This window comes from Eublepharis macularius, chromosome 8, assembly GCF_028583425.1.
Source record: "Eublepharis macularius isolate TG4126 chromosome 8, MPM_Emac_v1.0, whole genome shotgun sequence".
NCBI classification, from domain to species: Eukaryota; Metazoa; Chordata; class Lepidosauria; order Squamata; family Eublepharidae; genus Eublepharis; species Eublepharis macularius.
The window spans coordinates 55,542,958-55,549,731 of NC_072797.1; positions in this window are offsets into that span (position 1 = coordinate 55,542,958).

Consider the following 6,774-nt stretch of genomic DNA (forward strand, 5'->3'; position numbering starts at 1 on the left):
CATCTTCAGGATTCTGGATTAGAAACATTTACTGAAGACAAACTTGGCACTGATCTATTGCCACAATGTCATACCTTATTTTAGTTGAAAGATTATCAGTTTGTTGTCTTATTGAAGCCAATGAGATGAATGTGGCTCAGTTCCAAGTATTTCTAATTACCAGCACTGTAGGGTAAGTAGTAATATGTTATTAAACCATTTATCCAAGCCTCCTGGAAATTGCGCTTCAAATACAAACCATAGCTTTTGCAATAATTATAGAAAGCTGGTACATGATATTCTTAGGGTTGCAAACAGGTCCTCTATCTGGCAGAACTCTAATTTTGAGTGTTTGTATCTAAGCCCTGGACACATGACTGCACAGGATCATCTGTTGATTTACCAACCACCCTGCTTGCCAGTCTCTGTATTTGATTTGTCAAAAATGAACTTGTATTTGATGTTGGGATCTTCCTGGTTTTGGAGGTAGAGGACTTGGACATAGTCACTGAGCCTTCCCTGTCAAAGCAGGCTCGAAGGTTTATGGCTGTCTTGAAAACTGTGAGCTGTTTCATTTTTTTTTTTTTAGTGTGGCAGACCATATACTTGATATGTTCTCTGCTGGATGGGATGATGGTAATCTGGGATGGGGATCAGCTGATTCTTGTAGATAAATCATTTCCTAGTAGGGTGAAGCAGCTACTGCCTGAGGAACCCGTGTTGGCCTCCAAAGACTGACCCTGCTGTCCAGCTGATAGGAGTTAACTTCAGGACTAAAAGGACATGATAACACAGTCCCCATGTGGCACAATTTCCCCTACTTTATAGATGGTTCTGGTGACTTATCAGTTTGTTCAAAATTTGGTTAACAACATCTTGAGTGAGTAGTTGGGTCCAAGAAGTGAAGGCCTGAGAGAGGTGGGTGATTCTGATTTTTTCCAGCCAGATTTGCTCTCTCAGCAGTTGATGATTCAAATTCATAAAATATACCTTTCAATTAATGGTAACAATTGCAGCAACTTGCAGAATTCTGTTGGAACAGCAGGCTCTTGCTTTTGGAAAGATCTTCACCTATGTTGGAGGGTGGGCACTAGGGCTTGATGAGTTAAAAATAGGGAGCTGATGGTTAAATCAAAAGCGTCCAGCTCTTATTTACCTGTATCATCCTGCTCATTGTTCAACGGCAGCAGCTACTGCTGCTGTTTTTCCTACTCCTTATACTAATTCACTCAAGTAAAACCCCTGATTGTTGACAACTTTCCTTGGAGATATTCAAGGAAGATACTCAACTTGTTTTCATGTAGGCACAAAGTGAAAACTTAATTATAGGCTTTTTTTTAAAGCTAAGGAAAATAAGATAGAGGTTTCATGTTAGGTGTCATTACTATGTGGACCACAATCAGCTATATAATTGTCTGTAGTTTTTAAAAATTTATTTATAATTGTTTGTGTTTTGAACCAATATCTGGAGGCTATGATCAAATGGACAGGAGAGAACAAGGCTGAAAATAAATCTAGAAAAATGGAGGTGATGCTGGTTGGAAAAGCAGATCCTTGGGACATTACACCCTTAAGTCTAGATGACCTTGTTGAATCAAGTAAGATTTTAACAGAGGTCATAGACCCATCCATTTTTTTGAGATGCAAGTTGCTGCAACTGCTATGAGTGTTTTTATCATCAGCTTGTAATTTAGAAACTTTCCACCCTGTTGGAACAGCTGCAGTCATCAGCTGTTTGTTTGTGGCCTTAATTCAAGGAGCTGCTTTAAATCTTTAAAACTCTTAACAACCTGGGATTCACATATTTGAAGAACTGCCTCTCCCAGTATAGAATTATCTACTAGGTCAACCTGACACCTTTTAAATATGCCATGGGAGCAGGGGACCTTCTGGCTTCAAAGTGATTTATAGGCTTTCTTTGGGTAGTGCTCAGACTGTGGAATAGCTTCTTAAGGAGGTGTGAAGGGCATTCTCTTTGATGAGATTTTGGAAGCTCTGTAACACTCATTTTCTCAGAAGACATGAGTTAAACATTTAGGACAGCTTTTCTCTTGCAGATGGTAATTGTATTTATTCTACAGCACATATTATTACGGGTATTATATTTAGTTTATGAACTATCTGTTCAGGTGCTGCTGACCCAACCATCTCTGGATCCATCCCCATCAACTTTTACACCAAGCAGCTGGAAGGCAGAGCCAAATCCTCCACAGCAGGGTGACAGTATTCTAGCAAGCCTTTCCTTCGCTGGAGAGGAGGGCAGCATTAGCCTTTTAGGACATCAAAGGGTACATTGACATCCATCCTGGTCCCAGAATCAGAGGGTGAAGTTGGCTAAGGTGTTGGGACAGTCATCGTGATTATATTGGCTGAGCAAAACAGGTCAGTCTTGAGAATCTTGAGCGGGGGGGGGGGGGGGAGAAGCAATCCTGAAGGGCTGTCAGAATACATAAATCCCTGCAGCCTAAGCCTGAGGATGACTGCCCAGAAAGGGGGCAGGACAAACTAGGAGGAAAGTGGAAAAAACAGGGTGAAGCCACAAAGAAACCCCTCCCTTATGCATGTATTTGTTTAAAATATTTATTTCCACAATGCCCAAAGTGACTTCCACAGTGGATGCCCAAGGGAGCCCTAGGAGGTGGGGAAGACAAAAGAACCTATCATATTGCCAGTCCAGTTTTCCTTGTGATGTTGCATTTTAAAATTGGCCATCTTGTACACAGTAGCGGTGGCATGATGTCTGCACTGGCAGGCACCCACAGCAGTAGATACCAAAAGCAGGAATCTAGTTTGCCCCTCCACAAACATGTGGGTCTGGCTGGTCACTTTATTCATCAGGATGGGAATGAAATATCCCCTGGAGATGACCAGACATGTTATGACCTTGAAGATGACAGCTGTCAGAGAAACTGACTCACCAGTGGCCATGGCTGCCTCTCATCTGGCTGTTGGGAAAGGTTGAGCTACTCCTTTAAATAAACCAGTCAGTGTGACCAGACACGAAAGGACGCCAAGCATGAAGGTGGGAAGAAAGCAAGTCAATGGTCTTAGAATGTAATAGCTGTTTAGAATTGCACTATAAATTGCACGCTGCAGACCTGTACGCTCCCGGTGCATAATGGCATCACTTCCGGGAAGTGATGTCATCATGCAGGCAATGTGCCACCCTGGGAGTGCTCCCGTGCTGCTCAGGGGGCCAAATCAGGACCAAATTGGCCCAAAGTGGACCCCTGTGGAGCACTGGAGTACTGCTGCTCTCTGCAGTGGCCCGAATTGGGTCACTGCCGAGCACAGCACTCCTGTGCTCCGCAGCAGCCCAATTCAGCCTGAATCTGGCCTGATTCAGTCCAAATCCAGCCCAATTTGGCCCCAATTCAGCCTGATTTGGGCTGCTGCGGTGCGCAAGAGCATGCTGCCCTACCTGGGAATACGCCCAGGGAGGTGTGTTCCCCCCACCAGCCAGGCAAACAGGGGCAGGGGGTGGAGAGTAGGAGCAGGGGATACCCATCCCCAGCGGGGGACTGGCAATCCTATGTGCTACTAATTGATTTTACCTGTTCCTTTACTGATATATTTTTATGTATTGTATAAATTTATTTTGTAAGTACCTGAAGTACTAAACATAATAGAAAGGTGAGGCATATATATTCTAAATAAACAGAGAACCTGCAAGCACTTGCATGGGTCACTTCATTTCCCCCTGAATTCCCTTCCCATTATTTTTTTCTTCTTCTCCTGGAAGCCCCCATATCCATTCCTGCTTCCTTCTCTCCTTCCTACTTAACCAACCTTTTTAAACCTGACCTCCAGTCTTCAGCTTTATTATTTACTTCATTTATACTCCCCTTCTCCCCTGTGGGACCTCCCCAAAGCCGTTTACCTCATTCTCCATTTTATCCCCACAACAGCCCTGTGAAGTGGTTTAGGCTGAAAGACAGTGACTGGCCCCAAGGTCACCCAGCAAGCCTCTATGGCAGAGTGAGGATTTGAACATGGGCCTTCCAGATCCTAGTTAACACTCTGTCCACTACATGCACTGCCTCTCTGAGTTTTCCCTGACAGTCTCTCCCTGGGAAAAATCTTACCAAGTTGCTCAGGTGAGTTGCATTGTGGCCACTACTGGGCCTGGCCAAACTGCATACGTTGTATGACAGCTGCTTCCCTGGCAAGTTGTGTAGCATCAAGTCATTTGGAAGCCACTACTGCATCTTGGGTGAGTCACACAAATTGCACAGTAACAAGTTGCCTGGTGTTTGCTGCTTGGTGTGACACTGCTGAGTACTCCTGCCAAAGCAGGAGGACAGGAGCAGTGGTAGACTGGGAGGCCAAAATTGCCCTAGAAAGGCTCCTCCCCCATTCCTCTTACTGGCAGAAATCAAGGTTTGAAGGCCGGCATATTATTGTAGTTGCCTATCACCCCCCCACACACACACAATGGCCAATGAGATCTCCTTTCTTAATAGTACAGGTTCTACTACTCTTTATTTTGGGGGTGTTTAAACCCCCTCCCCATTTTTGAAATATATGCTTTTTCTGCAAACCTGGGTCTTTCCTCAGGTTTATGGAAATATATATCTATTCATGGCTCCAAACTTTGGATTAAGTATACACAGATAGGGCCATGTTAAGAATTAGATGTATTAATAAAGTGACATTTAACATCATTACCCCATCTTTCATCTTTTTATTGATAGTGCTACATTTTCAAGGTTTTACTATCGTTCCTAGTATTTATTGCCTTTAGTCTGAATTTCATATATTTCCCTGCCAGGAAAATAATCGCACTCCTCTTTCAATGATGCAACCTAATTCTTCTGTTCGAAACCAAAACAAAGGAAGAAGCAGCTGCTCTCCCCACACAATCTAATATTGGCAACTCCATATCTAGGCATGACCGTACTATTCCTTTTCAGAGAAAACACAAGCAAAGTAGAGCATAATGCAGAATCCAGACTCCATTCAAGAAAAATAAAGGTAGCTTGATGTTTGAGACACAGCGGAAGTCTGGGATTACCTGGATTTGGTTGGCAGATTTGGAGGGTGACCACCACTCATCACCTTTGTAATGGATATAAGATTTACCAGAATCCATGAAGGTTTGAAATACATCTAGGCTGGATCTACATGGCAAAAATCAAACCTTCTTCCTCTTCCCCTCAAACTGAAAGTAAGTCAAATAAAATGCTATGATTTCCAGTTGTTTTGCATTGATAGCAAGCATTTGGAAGGGAGCATTACTGGAGGTTTTTGGGTTTTTTGTTCTATTCTAACTGCTCAGCAAATTGCTTTGTTAATTGTTTACTCAACTGTACTTCTAACTTACAAATGATGCACTTTAAACTGTGTAGTTATCTCTGTAGAGGTTTGTTTTTTAAGTGCAGACAAACGTATCAAAATACAATAAATGCCAAGTAGGAGTTCTCCAGACATTTTATCAGGTTCGGCTGCTCAAAAACAAATTTTAAAAGGAGCAAAAAAAAAAAAAATCTTCTAAGCCATGATCTTAAGACTAACATTTCTGCATCATGACTGGAATCCTCAGGTTACATCAGGGGGTGTGAGAATATCAAGTTGCACCCATGACAATATAGGAAGGAGCCAAAAAATGGAAGCAGTTTAATAGAAAATATAAAAATCTGTATTGATCAAATGTTGCTTGGGTGCCAAATGGAACGCATGAGTCCCTTAAAACACCAAGGGTAAAGAAAAAATGTAGGAGTCCTTATATTAACATTATTTACATCATATGTTAACAATGATATTGGATAACCAATGCAGTTATCTACATGCATACTTTTGTTAACTTTGGAAATTGTAGAATTTAGCTAATAAAGGAACACTGTAAGTAGAGGAAAAAAGAACCTGCAAAAACTTCCTAAGTAATACTATCTCAAATTTGCTTCCCCTGACCCTTTACTTTATCAACTGAAAGTAAGCTCCAGTATTTGAGGCCTTTCTCCTGTGGGGGCTATGACATTTGGTTGCACTACTGGTAAGTATTCAGTAGTGTGGCAAAATTTGCTTTGTGGTCTAGAGGCAGAGGGTCCCAATGACTCTTGCAATTTTGCTGGTGGTGCAAACATCACTTTAGCAAGTATTACTTGACAAGCATTGGAGCCAAAAATCTGGATGAGACTGTAGAGTATTGGTCCCACTCTCAGTGATAACATATGCGATCTTCTCATCAGTAGTGACAATGGCAAGAGAGCAGTTGTGATCATCTCATGAGTATGACCCCCAATATTGCTACCTTACTAATCAATTCTTTATAGGGAAGTTTCCCCTTAATGCTACTGATACTGTGTAATCGGCTTTGAGTCAGTGAGAAAGGTAGACTATAAATAACACAAGTAAATAAATAAGAGCTGAATGGAAAAGCATGGCTATGCTCACAAGGCATATGTATTAAGTATCCCTGTGCTTGTCCTGAAAAGCTAGTGCCAAAAATGTTCTAGCTTAGCTCTAAAAGGTTCTGAAAGTTTGTCTGCACAGGTTCTAGCTCCCACAAAGGTGCCTGAACAGAGACCAAAATGAATAACTGAAGCTTACACCAACATTATGATATACTAACCCTATTGTATATGAAGGGACTGATAAGTACACAAAGAAGGGAAAGGTTTCTGCATTCATATCATCACCCCTCCTAATAGTAAATTAACTGATTATGATAGCATCAAAACCAGGCACCCACAGACAAGGTAAAAGATCTTTACACATTTAGGGGGCCTCCTCAGGTATACAAAAAAATAGTGTGTAAAATCACCAAAAGAACCATCCAAAATGGCCCAAAGAGGA